This window comes from Epargyreus clarus, unplaced genomic scaffold, assembly GCF_041222505.1.
Source record: "Epargyreus clarus isolate Ecla_fem2 unplaced genomic scaffold, WU_Ecla_fem_2.2 ptg000021l, whole genome shotgun sequence".
In the NCBI taxonomy this organism is placed as follows: Eukaryota; Metazoa; Arthropoda; class Insecta; order Lepidoptera; family Hesperiidae; genus Epargyreus; species Epargyreus clarus.
This window is the reverse complement of record NW_027332228.1, coordinates 14792787-14810559: the sequence shown is the minus strand read 5'-3', so window position 1 is coordinate 14810559 and position 17773 is coordinate 14792787. Positions and strand designations below refer to the sequence as shown.

The window sequence follows — 17773 nt, the reverse complement described above, 5'->3', positions numbered from 1 at the left end:
TAGTAAGAATTCTATAAATTTTTCTACCTTATAACTTCGTTGTAAGCTGTGATTTTATTTAAAGGTCTTGATTTGAAATCCTTAATTAACTTAGTGCAGAAAAGATGTCATTCGGAGAATATGTGGTCAACCTCAGGTACCTTCACTATATGAGAACCTGCAGGAAGACAATAATGTTTTTTATAATATAAGAGTAGCAGCCGAGCACGCAGTCTACCTGATGGTAAGTGGCTAAGGACCTCAACCCCAGATAGGATTAGATTCTTACCTGACGTCGGCCGCAAATACGCCGCTTTCCCTGAGGACACAACTGGAAAGCATTGGGAAGCATCCCTAACCACAACCTTTAAACTACAACACAGCAGCATTGAACCAGCTTTTTCTTATAACACTAATCTACACTAATATTATAAAGAGGAAAACTTTGTTTGTTTGTTTGGTTGTAATGAATAGGCTCAAAATTTACGAGTAACATAGGCTATATTTTATATGAAATTTATTTGATAAATAGACTTTGAGGCGGTACGTAGTTTGGGTCAGCTAGTGTGTTATAAGATAGAAATAGGAGAGGCTGTGGTATCGCTAGAATTGAACCACAAAGGGTTCTACCACCTCAAAATTTACGACATTCATAACATACGGCAAAAAATACGACAAAGTAACTTGACGAAATATTTTACACAATACAAGTCGCTCAATTTTTACTCTATTTTTCCTTTCCAGCATATAAAACATGAGCTTCCGTTGAGCAATATATCAGTCTTGCTGACATTGTGTCGCTTGGTGTGACTCACTTGTTCTTCAACTTATTGATTGCGGCTTACATTGCAACAAATGTTTATCGTTTTAATTGAGTTATACGCTTATATTGACCGCATAGTAATGAGATGTAATCTTTACGTATCCGTGGATTGCGTGTTCTTGGTGTATTGTTTTAACGTTGAAAGGTAATAACATATGGTAATAATATTGTATAAAAATGTTAACTTTTAAGAATGTTTAAATACGATACATTTCAATGAGACTATTTAACCTCATTAATGTACTTAAAGATATTTAACAGTTTTTTAGTGGCAGATGTTTAGATTATTGTATTTTTGCTTAGAGGTTAATCATTTGCAAAGTAACGATACGTCTCTGTAGCATAAAGGTATTCCATAACTATGTAGCGATCATTTAAGAACTAAGAAACTAAATAACCCTAAACATCTTAAATAATAAATATTCAAACTTAATAGAAATATTGAAATGCTGCCGCAAATTTTAGATCTAAATACTCATGAGTATCACATTTGTACAGTGTTCATATTTTATTATGTGTATGTATAAAATGTAGAGCTTTATACCAATTAATGTTGTAGAGATCAACAAACCTAGAAAGCGCGATAGTTCGCGTAGAGACTCAAGTATTTGGCCGCGTTACATGGAGCCATTTTCGTGGGCGTCTATCGGTTGTAAACAAACTATTAATAGAAGGGTACGTTCATAGTAATGCCACGCTCTATTTTGGATCCACTATTTTGAGGGCAACTATTTTTAAAATGTTTCAATTTAAAATCGTGTCTTTTCTAAGCGATACGTCCGATTTTATTTTTATCCGGATTATTTTTGGCAGATTGTTATGAGCACTTTACGATTTAATTTTAGAATGGTAAAAGGTCAATATGTTATTGAATATCTTTTGCCCACGCGTCCACCCTGTGATATTCATCTTTATCTTTATGTTGACTAATCTTTTTACCTTGTGATTAAGGTAAATAAATGTTATAATTTCATTGTAGGATGGTGAAAGGTCAATATGTTACTGAATATCTTTTGCCCACGCATCCATCCTGGGTTATTGATTTTATCTTTAAATTGACGTATCTTTTCATTTTGCTGATTGAGGTAAACAAATGTTACGATTTTATTGTACGATGGTAAGAATTAAATATGTTAAGAAATAGCTTTTGCCCACGCATTCACTCCGTGTTATTAATCTTTATCTTTAAATTGACATATATTTTCATCTTGCCGATTGAGGGAAATAAATGTTTAATTGTAGTAAAAGGTAAAAAGTTTACATGTTATTGAATGGCTTTTGCCCACTAATTTGCCTAGAGTTATCGATTTTTTATCTTCAAATTGACGTATTTCATTTTACCATAACGTAATGTAATTGAGTAACTTGAATCCGAGAATTCACTCAATATTACTGTTCTTTAGATTATATTTAAATTGACATATCTTTTTTGCCATTGGATCTTTTTGCGATCAATAAAAAACAAATAACAAGTAACATGCTCTCTCAAATAAAATAAAATTGTAATAACTCGTTTCCAACTGTACCCAAATCAACAAAGCAATAATAACGTTGTGAAATAATAACATTGATACTATAAAATGAAATTCTATTTTTGCGAATCGTTCTTACAAATAGTCACGTTTTGTACAACGTCTTTAAATAGAAAGAACATTACGATTGAATAGGATTGTCTACAGAATACATCGCCGGCAGGAATAGTGACGTCAAAGGATTCCTACGTACATTTATGATATAGAAATATCGAATATGTGTACCTGTAATGTATGGCGGGATTTACGCGCAAGAATAGGTTTCTCTGACGCTCTGACGCGCAGAGGTCCTGGGTTCGATCCCCGGCCAGACAGATTTCTAATTTATGAATTTAGGTTTCTGTTTCTGGGTCTGGGTGTTTGTGTATTTGTCTCTGTGTGTCCATAGCACCCACGATACAGGGAATCCTAGTGTATGGAGTGTAGAAAGCGTTTTTTATAGCGGCTATTCTTCATAGCTGTTATGATATATGTAGCAATAGTATATTTTTGAACTGTATAGTTAGACTACACAATATTATTAACAGATGAACTGACTATCTCTATTAGATAGCATACGATGCATAATCTACATGAAGTTCCAAAATATAAATATGTTCCTTTTCTTTTTATGTTGCTATTATTTCCCTTTTAATATACTAAATGTGCCGGTATTTTTTGAAGTAACTGTTACGATTTTTTATCATAATTGTTTTTTCATTTCTATCCATTTGTTTTTGTCTATCTCTGTTTGAATGACTCTTAACAAATGTCCTTACTTTAGATAAACTTTCTCGATCGCACTTTTAATGTACCTTTACTTAAACATACTCACACTCTACTAAAATGTACACTCCGATGACGTATAGCGAATTTCACACGAATTCGGCAAACTTAATGTCTACCGCGCAAACTTGCATCAAAGGGCCTGTCTTTTGTTTAGTCGACAAAGCGCGGCTAAATTGCAACATGCCTGTTTCGACTTTTTTCGTTTCCCCTTGAGTACCTGACAGATTTTCCTTAGGGGAAAGTTCCACGTACTTGCTATGCGGAAAGCTCTCCCGAATGAACTTAACTCGCAAAAAGTGCTCGAATCGTGTATGTAGTGCCTATGTATGCTTTTGACAATAGACGCTTTTGTTTTGATAGATTTTTCAGTCATCTCGTTTGGGTGAAATATTTAGGCTTAGTTTTGAGTTTCAGTAATCTTTGATCCGCATATTAGATTAGAGGAGGTAGAACATGAGAAAAAGAATGTTTTGTTGCAGAAGTCCAAAGTGCTTCTAAAATGTAATTAATCTAGGCCACCTAGGCTCTCTTTTTTGGCAAAATTCATTGTACATATGCAAATATTACAAATTTATATCACGGAGAAAGATTTCAATCTAAGGTAAGGAATATCAAAGTATTAAAGTTCCTTAACATGATGTACAATTTAAAACCAATAGCTTTAGAAGTAATTTCTATGGAATCCAAAACTCCTTCCAATATTGCGTCACCGTTCCGTAGCACAAAAGTACGATCAAGCCGTCCCGACTAGTAATCACAAGGCAAAACTCTTTGTAGAAGCGCACAAAGAGCGTTCCTCGAAAAAAAAGATTAAAAAGCTCAGTCGGAACGGAACGCAGCTCGAAATCGCGTATGTGTTGCGTGTTGGTACAGAGCGGAATAGGTTTGTGTGCGCAAGGATTCGTCTGAGTTCTGGCTGTGTGGGTGGCGTGGGGCTGTGTGCGTGGAACGCGATAGTATCTGGGTCTCGGTTGTCAAGGGCAACCGTACAACCGCTGCAGCGAAAGCATTGCGCTTTCAGCTTTGCGCTGTAATTATATGGCTTATTTTTAGAGTCGGATGTTGTCGCTTTTTTGTGCAGCGTCGCGAACGCACCGAGTGTTTAGATGATGTTCGGAAATCCTTGAATCTGTGAACGCTGAACTTGAAATGTATGTGCGTGATGCCGAGCTGTTTCGTGTTTGTGTTCGGAATACGAAGGCGACATCTGTGCAACATTCCTACAGCTTTCGTTGATAGCGTACATTTGTTAGCGTTACAGAAATGAATGAACCTACGGCATTTTACCTTTGCGTTTCGAAGCCGTGTTAAGTAGAAATTAATCATCACTCACTTCAGTATGGGGAGCAATAAGAGTTCTTGATAATGCTTTCAAAATATTTAAAGCTTTCTTACCATATATGACACTATATGGTACACTATAAGCTGACAAGCTTTCGAGGAATCCAGGCCTACTAGTGATTATTCAATGTTAAATGGATTATTTACAAATGGGTAGTTTTAAGTTTTATCAGTTTATTGGTGGTTTTACTTCCAAAGAAGGTTTATTAAATTCATGAATATCGACGAATTCAAAATGAATTTAGTGAGGATAATTTTAGCTTTGCTAGAATCCGACATAAAAATTAAACTAAATACTATACGTCTAGTATAGTATTTAGTTTCATTCACATATGGATGAGATTTTTCTTCATACACTTCTGTATTTGACATACTTCAGTATTTACAAAGATGCGATATTATTTTTATGTCCTTTTACTTTTTGCTCAATAATTAAGTAATTTTAATCAACTGTACACGATAAATTGATAAATTAATAAACAATGAACCCAATAAAAATAAATTCATATAAATGATGAAGTATTTATTGCAAAGCAAAATGTATAATGCAACACTCTGTAACCCCCATCCCTTGAGTGCTTTGAACTTTGTTACGCCCTACAATAAGGTTGTGAAATTTCCAAATCAAAATTTTTTGAATTATTTTGTTAACTTTTATTTGAACTAAATTGCAACTTTTTGTATATTACGGGTAATCATTTATTATTTTATGAACGAAACTTTTATGAACGAACTTTTATGAACGAAAACATGGTTACGAAACCTACATACCTAAACGACTGATTATTTGGCGAGTAAATTCTATTATTTTTATTACATAAATGTGTATATTATCTAACATATTATTGAAACATACTTGATGCCTTTATTACATCAATAATTCATAACAGAGTATATTAAAATATTTTACTCAAAGAATCTTGCCAACCCTGTATTCGCAAGGCTTCACATTTTGTTCCGCCATAACTTTATAGCAACTATTTGAGTTTACTTCACGAACCAGCTGTGTACAAAGTAACACATCCGGCGCCTGCGCATACCTGCACCGGAAACTGATATCTCCGTTACGGCGATCATAGATAAAATATTGATAACCACTCGAACATCGATTGTACGTATATTATCTCCAATTTAATGCTACTTACTTTGAAATATAATACTCCACTTCCACTTCCTCAAATATAGTAGATATAATCCGCGTAAAACTGCTAGTCCGTTCTGAATATAGAAATGAATCGCGTCGCCACAGCAAATATACAATTACACCTGGTCGCACCAACTTCAGAGCGGACTAGCAGTATGGCGCAGACTATACAACAGTTATAAATAATAAAAAATGAATAATAATAATAAAAAATATATTAACTTAAGGTTATAATTTTTAAACTTTATTATGAGCCAACAATTACCCTACTAAGCACAGGATTACCTTCTGTTGTAGACCTAACCGTAGAGAAGACCTGTCTATGTAAATTTTATTTATTTGGTCATAGTTTACCAAGCTGAGAAAATACAAAGCTACAAAATCTTAAGATTTTTATTATACTGGAAAAGCAAAACAATTAATATAATATACACATTCATTCAAGAACCTAAGAGGTTGGTAGCAGGCATTGGACCCTGGACTCTATTGTCGGACATTCGACATTGTAAGGCCCAACACTAGATTACTGCTCCAACATCGATTACACAAATAACTGCCTTGTATATGTATCGATTACACACATAAGTAACATAATAAGTGCCTTGTATATTGTATATGCCACGAGGAATCTTCAAATTCCTTTCTATGTCCATTACTATCCGTACTGTCCATTCCAAACATTTATAACGTTCTTGCGTCTGAAGCGATGGATTCACTGGTATCATACCGAGCTGTAAATTCCATTCCTCAAAGTGCAGACAAGTATACCTCTAGAGTAGTGCACGATTTTTTATTTTAAGCAAAATTTCTGAGAGTAAACGAAGCTTTATAAGTTTCATATTCTAGTTCCGTTTAGCTAGATTAAAATGAAAAATTAATTTAACGTTTTGGTGTCAAAAATAAAATTGAAATTTGAAAAGTAATTTCATAAACTTTGAAATTTTCAAATGTTTTGAAGTTACTGACAAATCTGATTATTTATCCAAACAGATTAAAATATAGGATTAAAGTTTCATCCCGCTTCACTTTGACATGTTATCTGATTAATTGACGTTTAACATATATTTCTTATTACCAATGTATATCTCGTGGAAGACAGTTGTCCTCTTCATGTTCAGTGTATTGTTGTATTGTAACAACTTTAATATCTTAACCTGTATTCATACCTTCACGTACATAGTAGCAACATAGTACGTTCACTTTCATTCCATTTCGTTCATTCACTCGTTCCGGTCTTTTCGCGACATTCACATCAACATTGTAAGACGTATTCGGTTAAGGGGCATACCGCACGTGCTTTCTGTATAAACAGACTTAAATTGTGAAGTTATTGCATTTTAACTTTTTATTAAAAAGTCAATTTAATAATACAAGTGTATGGGAGTAACTGGCCGTAAATAATAAAGGTGATACGACTCGGCTTTTGCCTTAGTAAGTTATAGAAATATACAAATTTAAAAGAATTGCCACTTAAATTGAACTGTTTAGGTTAGGATAGGATAGTTATGAATAAAAATGTAAAAAAAATCAATCAATAACATATATAAAATGATTATTCAAACTTAGATATTAGTGTTTTTCAATATTATAAATTAATAAATACATTATTAACATTAAAACAGCAAGGTAGAGAACGGTAAGAACTTCTACAATCATGAGTAGAGACTCATATCCAACAAAAACACAAAATTTAACCAAAAACTCGAACATTTAATATTTAAAAAAGTTAAATAAACCAAAAATTGCCAGACATTACAAACGTTTTGTCTCTATTAACCTCTACACACGCTAGAGCACGCTCAGAGGTGCTGAACAACATAAATAACAGCAACTCTATCGCAGTAGACAATTGCCGCGATTTATGGACACGATTTATATGTAAAGAAGATATTTAGAACTTGAGAAAATATAGCGTGTGTACTCTATATTTGTAATTTGTAGACACGGATACTCTATTTTTTGCATTTTTTGCTATAAAGACCTTGTAGAGCTCATGTAGTGGCAGTTTAGTGGTTAAAATCTCAGCCTCTCAATCAGTCCCAGATTCGGCTCTCAGGTACGAAAATAAAGTAAAGTGAAGTTTATGAATTCGCACTTTCCCAGCGCCATGAACTATGGTCTAAGCCCCTTTTACTCTGGGAGGAAACATGTGCCCAGCGATGGGATAGTAACATATGAGAAGCAGAATTCATAATTTTTCTACACGATTTCTTTATTTTTTATATTTTTTGTTATGTTGACATCTATTTCTTTTTACTACCTACCTATTTACTTTAATACTAGTTGTATTGCTCTTTTTACTTGAAATCCATTTTATCTCTTACAATAAGCTAAATTTGAAAAGTTACAATAGAACTGCTCTTATTGTAGTTTGTCTAACAGAAGTTTTGTACTAAAAAGTACATCAATTTGTTATTTAAACAAGTCCTGGATACAATCCATATTTGAAGCACATTTCTAATCCAAAGAAAATTGCTTCAAATAAATAAAAAAAATAATAACGTCATTTTGTTTCTTGTATTCCTCTTAGAAAATCCTTTCATATCCATATAAAAAGGATGCATAACAATAATTGGTCCGCCATGTTAGGCGTACATATTGGATTGGATGAAATAACGTCACTAAAGTAAAAGGCACGGATCTCTTCTCAGAATGAGAAGAATCAAGATATTTCACCACGCTGGTCTAGTGCAAATTAGCAAACTTCTATTTTTTCTAATTTAAAGCATTTTCAGACATTTATTCATCATCATCACTCCATTACTGTCCCACTGATGGGCACAGGTCTCCTCTCATAATGAGAAGGATAAGGTCACAGTCCACCGCGCTGGCCAAGTGCGTATTGGTGGACTTCACGTACCTTTGAGATTTAATTTTATTATAAATCTCTCAAGTGTGTAGGTTTCCTCACGATGTTTTCCTTCTAGTAAGTGATAATTTATTTCTAATACGCTCATAACTTTGAAATATCAGAGGTGCGTGCCAGGGATGAACCTCGGACCCCTCGATCGAGAGGGCGAGATTCTTAACCACTATGCTATCACTGCCTTATTATAATAGACATGTATTGATAGATAACAAATACGCAGACAAACTTTGAAAAATCAGAAGCGCGTGCCTGCTTTTTAAGCAGTGATAGTCATTTTATAGAAATCCTAATTATATACCATTTAAGGTTTACAGCTGGACATAGATCTAGAAGACAGACAATAGACGTAGATTCTACAGGAAGCTTTTTAAAATTATTTTATAATAGGATCACTGTGCGTTGTTTGTAAATAAAATATTGCGAAACTAGATTTAAGCTCTCAACTTCCTACAGTACTAACAAGAACGACGGGATAAGAGAGGTAATTGTACCATTCTAGACCGACACAACACACTCAAGTAGTCTCTCAGTCCATGCAAACGAAGTAGCCACTTTACTTTACTTTACATGGATAATCGTAAAGAGTAATATATAACTTGTAAAAGTAAACTCGTGATCTATCCAGTCCTATCTCACTACGGGGCACGGTTATCCTTTTGGAATAAGAAGGGTTTAAACCATAGGGTGCCTCGCTGACCAAGTGCTGATTGGTAAACTTCACGTACCTTTGAGAATTGTTTTACAGAATAAGTTTCCTAGCTGTTAAAATATATGCTTTCTAGCTTTTATCCGTAGCTGCCCTCGCGGTCAGAGGTATTTATTTCGGGAACGGTGCTTTTTTGGAATAAAAGGTACCCTAGGTCCTTTTCTTAACCCCTGACAACGTGTGTACAAAATTTAATGACAATCGGTTGTATAGTTATGGTGTTATAATATAACAAACAAACAAACAAACAAACTTGTAATATTAGGATTGATTTCTGACACGCATCGAGAAGCTGAATTTAACCAGTAGCCTATCACTGCTATTCCACGACACTAACACTGCAATTCTACTCTACCAACACTACCATTAATCAAACAGTGCGACCATAAACTCGCAAATGATAGACAAAGCGTAAAACGTTCAACTTGAAAATGATAGTAAAGTGGTAACGTTTCTCACACGAACAAGTGGAGTTATCAACGGTAGTAATGACGACGTGCACAGGATATGTACATCAGAGTGATTGTCGGTAGGTTCGGTCTATTATACGCTGTTATTTATTACAAATACATGTTTGGAAGCTTTGTTTACGCTTGCGTTAATATATTTAGAAGAAAGGTAGTTTAATTTTTTTAAGCAAAATGTAGAATGTGTGGGATGTTTGGCTTATTGGTTTTAAATTGGGATTGGGGTTATTAGCTTAAATAAACGCAAGTTATAAAAAATATTTTTTAATCTATTTAGTCTAAAACTTTTTAGTCTATTGTCTGTAGTAAAACCGTGTTATTTTAAAGGTAATATGAAATAATCCAATGCTATGCACTTATATTAGATCTATTTGACTGATGTTAGAAAATGTATGTCTCGTTTTACAATAGTTATGCGATTAGACGTTCATTTTATTGCCGAATATTAATAATTTATATCCGATACAAATAATGTAAGTATGAGCACCATGAAAATACAAAGTCACCTACGTATCAGTACGTAAACACCTAAAATTACATTTTTGAGGAACTAAAATATATCGTATTCACAACTCAAGATAAAATATTTGTTGACTGACTTAATGAACCGCTACAGAAATATCTGTAAAATGTCAGAAGCACATTTTAATTTTTGCGATCTTTGTATCAAATCAAGACATTTATAAATCTTACACCTCATTACTTTCGGGAGCACATGTTGTGGACATTTTAGGAAATCATCGCTATAAAAACATCGTGTATCGTCATCGATATGCACTTATAACTAATTCTAATTCTTACTCATTAATGGCCTCGTCGATGTAAGATTTTATAATGAAAAAAGCTTTATAGTTCTAAAAAGGATTTTGAACTCTAAAATAATTTCCATAGTGTCAACATATAAATATAAGACACACACACATATACACATAAAATATATAAATGAAAATATCTGCCTAGCTGGAATTCCAGAGTTTTCTATCTAAGTTCTTTTACCTTTATTGAACTCTACAAAAAACTAACCAAGGGCTATAAGTGTGTTTTAGGTGACGAAAGCTTCTATCAAAAACTTTATTTTAGTAATGTATCCACTAAGAAGACAAACTATGTATGTAATTTTTTCATCATTAAATAATAGTTTATTAACTGAACAATATTTACAATTATAATTAAATTTACAGAAAATGAAAAATAATAAATTAAACTATAAATATAAAATAACTTATTTACAAAATTGACATATATACAAAAATGATAAACAAAAATATAAAAACAAAAAAACTACCATAAAAAATTGTCGCCATCACTTTTTTTTGTTTTAATTTATACTTCACGTATTTTTAGACTTATTCTTAGAGCTTACTCGAGATTAATATTTTAATTATATTCACTTCAATTATTTAGCCACAAATTTCATATGTAAAATTCGTTTTCGTATACTATTTAAAAATAATAAAGAGGCTAAAGCTAGCGGAATAAAGATTGCCCCATACGGGCCAGAAGTGTAAATTAGGACATAAACGATTCTATCAGAAAACATAATTTAAATAATATATCCCTTAAAATCACAAACTACGTGATTACATACGTTTTTATATGTAATTTTTCTTTAAATATATCAATTTTACTTTTTTGTTGAATCTTTTCACACTCTTGATTCAGTATTTTCATAAATTTTAATAGATATTTCATATGCACGAAAATTTATGGAAAACTATTTTAAAATACCACAGAAACAAAGCTAGCCGAATTAAGATGAAGCACTACAATGATAAGGCGTCGAAAGAATCCCGATATATAGTTTACCGTCCCATCCCATTCAGACACTCGAATCCAGTTGAATAGAGGCGCAGATGTGGTATTTTTTACAACAATCTTTCCCACACTACCACTTTTTCTTATGCCTTAATATCTCAACAACAATGCCCTTGCACCCACGAAACTAAACACATCCAACGTTCACTCTTATGCAGTCCCAATACGGTGTTGAGAATCAAAATCGAAACGCATACCCATCTTGGTCGATACAGTTTTGTAAAGATTTTTTGTGCCGTCTTTCTCAACTATCGGATGCGACATCGGAAATTGAGTAGTTTTTGTACTTACACCTATGACATAGAATTGTTTAAAGGAAGTCACACATGGATGACTGTGATTGTATGATTTAGTACGGTTTCCTTTCGAAATTGTAGCTTTGTCGTTCGTTTATTGCTAAGTGTTCAGTGAAATGGATTGTAAACGTTATAATGGGGCGTGATTGAAGATCAAATTAATTTAAAAACATTGTATCACGAAATAAATATTCTGCACAATTCTAATATTAAAAATATATTTTATAATTTCAGAAAGATTTAAAATTCGAAACAAAATATAAAAACCTTAAGATTTTTCTTGCCTGAAATAATAATCAGCTAACGACGCCACTGAGTTTCTCGAACTAAGAATTGGAGAATTCTTAAATACAGAATATAAAATGGACTCTCATTCATGGGACAATGGAAGTCGAGCATTCACCGGCGCGACGTTGCGCACAAATAAAATATTCTCCACAATTACAGCTCCAAACTTTGTCCTTAAACGTGCTGTTTGAGTACCTACGAAAACGAAAGTAAGCGTCTAAGTGTACCATTAGTATGAGTTTTTACAAAAATGCCTGTTATTGTATTTGTTTACGTATTTACCCATACATTTACAATCAACGCCAGCGGACTATATCAGAACTGATTGGAAATGTATGGGAAATACGTAAACAAATACAAAAGCAGTCATTTTTGTAAAAACTCATACTGAGGGTACTGACAATGATTTTTATTACTGCCGCATAGTCATAACTCGCTATGATTATACATCGAATTACTATTTTTTCAACTTTATAGCAGTAATGTTGAGTTACTCTTATAATAAGTTAACTTGAAATATATACCTTTAATATCAAAGATATTAACAATTGATATGAACGTGAGACTAATAAAATATTCTCCACAATTACATCTCCAAACTTTGTCCTTAAACGTGCTGTTTGAGTACCTACGAAAACGAAAGTAAGCTTCTACGTGTGTATAGACACTGATTTTTATTACTGCCGCATAGCCATAAGTCGCTTTGATTTAGCATCGAATTACTATTTTTCTGCTTTATAGCAGTGATACCAAGTTACTATATTCCAATTAGACATTTTTTTTTTATAATATAAGAGTAGCAGACGAGCATGCAGTCCACCTGATGGTAAGTGGCTACTGCCGCCCATGGACATCTGTAATCAACCCCAGATAGGATTAGATATTCCTACCTGAGGTCGGCCACAGATACGCCGCTACCCCTGAGGACTAAGTTGGAACGCCTCAGAAAAGTCTGTCTCCCTTACCACACCCTTCAAACCGGAACACAGCAGCGCCTAACACTGTTGTTATTAGGTAGAAATAGGTGTGGCGGTGGTGCCGCCGGAGTCGAACCACAAAGGGTTCTACCACCTTCAAATGTAAGGTTACTTGTAATATCAGGCATATCAATAAAAACATTAACCCTATTTTAGGCGGATCGTAGTTATTCGTTTAAAGTTATATTTTATTTATCTTTTATATATTTCATTCTTTAGGAAAATAGAAAAAATACAAGTTGAGATTTAAATAAAAATAAGTAATAAATATCTATAAATACAGTGACTAATTAAAATAAAATGCACTGGACATCTTTGTTTCTACCTATCTAAGATATGCGTTAGAATTTTTGTAAGACTGGTCCTTTATAATATCTACTAAAGTACAGTGCAAAAATACCGTGAAATTCTTCTCTCGTTTATACGTAGGACAAATCGGTAAAATCATAGTACTGCTGAGCACACAGCCTTTATGAAAACCTAAGTCGCCTGCTCAGTTTACTCGAGAGCAATAAGAAGCGGATTATCCCACAGAAAGTATGAATCAACTTAAGATATTACTTATGGCAATAATCGGTATATGATGGCATTCGAACACGGATAGAGACGAGACTCTGCTGAGGTTTTGTGCTAACATCGTTCAACGAGGAATCAACGAAGATATTTCATCGATTTATAGACACTTGGTTTTATCGTGTGTTTAGTGCTGCTAAGTTGAATGACATATGCCTGTGACAATTTGGATTATATCATCATCACGGTTATTTTCATCATCATTATATTATCATGAATATCATATATCATATACATCATGTTGTATCATCATCGACGTTATGTTGTCATCAATTTTTTTTTTTTATTTTTAATTTAAAGTGGGATTTTTTCGCTGGGCGAACACATCATCCCGTACAAACTATTAAGCAATTCATCTCATAACATTGTATATTGTAGTCATCAATGATCATTAGAAATAAAGTTTTTAACTAATGCAAAATCCTTATGTACTTTATGTCTAGGAAATAAGTCGACATGAAGTCAATTTGACCATATCCTGACAAAAAGTTTTGTTTCTAGCGTAACGAAAGATATCTATGAGGCTACTGGCTATTATATCGTATATTTAAAATTAAATAGATATTAATTTGACCCACGTGGCACAGTGATCGCCGAACCATAACCACACGTATTTTGATTTGCTACGCAAAATCCGGAACAATTTCCGGTCAAAGCTAATTTTAAATAGGACATACAAATCGTCTGGATATTTATATAATTTAAATTATTAATATTTAAGTCGAAAACGTATGTACTTATTTTTGAAGTCATACTTTTTTGCGCTTCTGGGGAAAATATAAGAGTGGATGTTCAAAATACCGAATCTAAGCATCTAAGCATTTTTTACAGAAAAGACTACTTAATAACTAAGTTATTAAAAATTACACTTAAAATTAGTTATTTTTAGGTATGATTTGATATGCTCTGTCATGACACGATATGACACGAAATGTACCAACCACTTCGTAATATAAATATTTTTGAAATAGTTCCCCATATTGCGTGTTTTACTAAAATTTTACTAAAAAAATAAATGTGTAGCAATATGGCTACACATTTATTTTTTTAGAAAAATTTAATACACCATAGAACATAGATTAGTAAAGATACTTCGCCGCCTTGAAATTGAATGAAGGCACATACGGCTTATTAGTAAGTTCTTTTTTTGAATTCTTGACAAATAAAAACATTTTTAGAGAAAATTTACGAATAAATAACTAATACTGCGTAATTTACATAATAAATAAATAATTATTTTCAATATTTTAGGGACATTTTAGCACGGAGAAGTGGCAAAACTTTTTTACGCAACTATTTAAATTCTCAAAACTGTTTACATTTTCTTGTTAGGAGAGAGTAATCTTTACTAATCTATGCCATAGAAGTACAACTTCCAGTAAAACATATACCGCAGAAGTCGAACTTCTCTGAGTACACATACTCTTTATATGTATCCATGTATGTGTGCATGTCTATGGAACCCATAACATTAGTTAAATTTGATTTATTCATAGAAATCGTTCCGATAATTCTTGGGAAACAACCAGAGGATACATTAGGATCGAACTAAAAAGGAAGCGTTCGTTGCACAATCGGTGCTCCCGCGGCAACGGGCACAGTTAGTGGAGCGAAATTGGCCAATTTTGTTTATTTGTTTTCATTGGCCTCACTGAACTTGACTCCCCATTATCGCATTCACGAGAGGAAGGCGTATTATTTATTCGATTATTCCGTGGGACCGTCCGTTAGTGGCATCTTGCATTATAGATGTTTAACACTTCAATGGACTGAATTGTATGATAATGTACTAATGACGTATGTTATACAATTGCTGTATAAATGAGTTATAACATGAAGACGTAGTTTCAATGACTCAATTACAAAAATAAGGGCTGGAGTTCCATCTACTTATTTGGAAGTGAAATGTTCAATTAACTTTGTACCTTACCAATTTTATATATTGTGAATTTTTACGCTATCAAGTATTTATTAATAAATAAATTTATATTTACAACAAATATATTCTCTGCATGATTTTCTATATGGAGTATGAAATAAATATTTGGAAATACGCAACTATTATTGGCAGTTTACAGAGTTAAACCCCTTTTTGTCAAACAGTTGAAGCTACACTATTCAATCAAGATCTAGTCTGTTTATAAAATCTATACAATAAAGTACTCGTATTTCTAAACTCGAAAAAGCATGAAAGTGTAATATGTATGATTTTTTATTTTCAATACACTATATTATAAATTATTTATAGGTAATTATTAAATATAATAATTTTTACTATCCTTACTATTTTGTGTTTTTATTTTGGTACATAAAAACCTAAAAAAAACCGTTCATAGAACTACAAAATCTGTTTAATTGACTAAGTTCAGGTCGTACATAAATTTTTAAAATAGTTTACTATTAGTATTGTATCTTAGATTTTTTATAAAAATGTTTTGTAAAGAATAGAAAACATTAATCAATAATGTAACATACATTTTAAAGAAATAACGAAAGCACCTAATGCTCTTATAGGAGTCTAATAAAATAGAGACATATTTTACAGATGATAGAGTCATCCTTCACTACAACGCTCTCGTTCAATATTATATTACCATCATTTGTAAGGATCTAACCTTTTAGAAATAGTTGAGATAATGTGCAATACTGTAATATATACTTATATATCTCTACTTTTCTATTATTTACTTTTATTACTTTTTTACAGTGCGACTCTACATTAGCTACTTTTCTAGAGATTATAACTATTTTATGAAATGAAAATGTAAAATTTTATGCTCCTTATTTTTAACATGCGTCTGCGGCTCTATACACTTTAACATTTAATTATCTACAAAACGTAAACGAATAACATAACTAAAGAAGGTATTTACAATATTAGTAGGTAAAAGTAAATAACCGCAACTAAATATACTACTTTAGTTACTATGTTCTCCCGTATTTACACGTGTCATGTCAATAATATAACCGTTTCGTGCATAAAATCGAATGTCAGAGCAATCCCCAATACAATGAAGACATCTCAATTTGATTTTGCGCGAGTTATTAAGGGTTAAATGACGTGACATCATGCGCAGTTCACAATGACATGCCGATGCGTCATCGTAACTTATACGTATAACTTTCAATGCTTTCAAACGCTCCCGGCAGACACCGTGTCAGACTCTACATACTTCGTAGCTCATCAAACTTTGTACAACTCAAAAACTAACAGCAACTACTTCAAAGCTTATTATAAGACTAAAATACTGCACAAACTTTCTAAACATAACTCTAAGGACTCAGTTCAACAGTGCACCCATTCACGCAAACAACCAGCTCTATGAAGTGCGTAAATGTGCGTAGCAGGAAAACGAGGATCGATTCGCGAAAGCTGCACAACGAAAGCTCTGGCGGAAGCACGCGACGGGGCCCGCTCCTTCACGCTCTGCTGCCATCCGCGTCTAACTAAACAATCCACAAAAAAACCAGAAGCTTCCACTACAACTTCGTAACTACACTTGCACAACTCGAAAGCTCGCACAACTTTAGCACTCGGTACCTTCTCTGGTCGCTTGATCCATCCGCGCCTCCTTTTTTCTTCGTCTCGCTGCCTCGGAAACGAACGGCCCGAAGGACGCACGCGAAAAATAAACAAAAAGGGATGCGGAGTTCGCGATCGCGTCAGCGGTGCGCGTGTCGGGCGCGGGAGTGACGCGCTGGCGCGGCGGCGGTCGGCGGAGGACTGGCGCGCGCGGCGGCGACGCAGCTGCCGCGGCCAATGGCGGCCGGTCACGTGACGCCCCGCGCCCGCACACGCTTGTTTACAAATAATAATAATAGGGCCGGTGGCGCCGCCTCTACAGCTACGCGCTACGAGCTACGCACAGCTGTCGGTGCATTTGGCGGGATTCGATTCGGAGCACATTCGCTCGCTTCGATCTGTTTACTTCCAACTTCGGAGCTTTCGCGTTCCTATCGATCGCGTTCACGTACGCAACTTGGATTGCGTCGTTTCTTACGCATTTTTCGCGACGCTATCTTCGAACGAACGGAACGGCTCATTTCCATAGCTCTGTCCGCAAAATTTGTTTATGTGCGGTAATGAAATTATTTTGCCATTTTTGCGAGAGGGTGCGACATTCCCCATGTTGCGACAGGTTGGTGTTTCCGATTGTTTTGCGTTCAGGATGTAAGGTGCAAAGAGGGTTTGAAC

General features: G+C 33.8%; 1 protein-coding gene across 2 annotated transcripts in view; it reads right to left on the bottom strand.

The window, feature by feature from the left end:
* Tet (Ten-Eleven Translocation (TET) family protein) overlaps positions 1-17272 on the bottom strand; it is a 152244-nt gene extending 134972 nt beyond the window's left edge. The window contains exon 1 of one of the 2 annotated variants that reach the window (XM_073085001.1): positions 17120-17272. The gene's annotated coding sequence lies outside the window, so the exon portion shown is untranslated. The remainder of the gene's footprint in view (positions 1-17119) is intronic. The other variant, XM_073085002.1, reaches the window with a different exon arrangement.
* Positions 17273-17773: the final 501 nt, after the last annotated feature.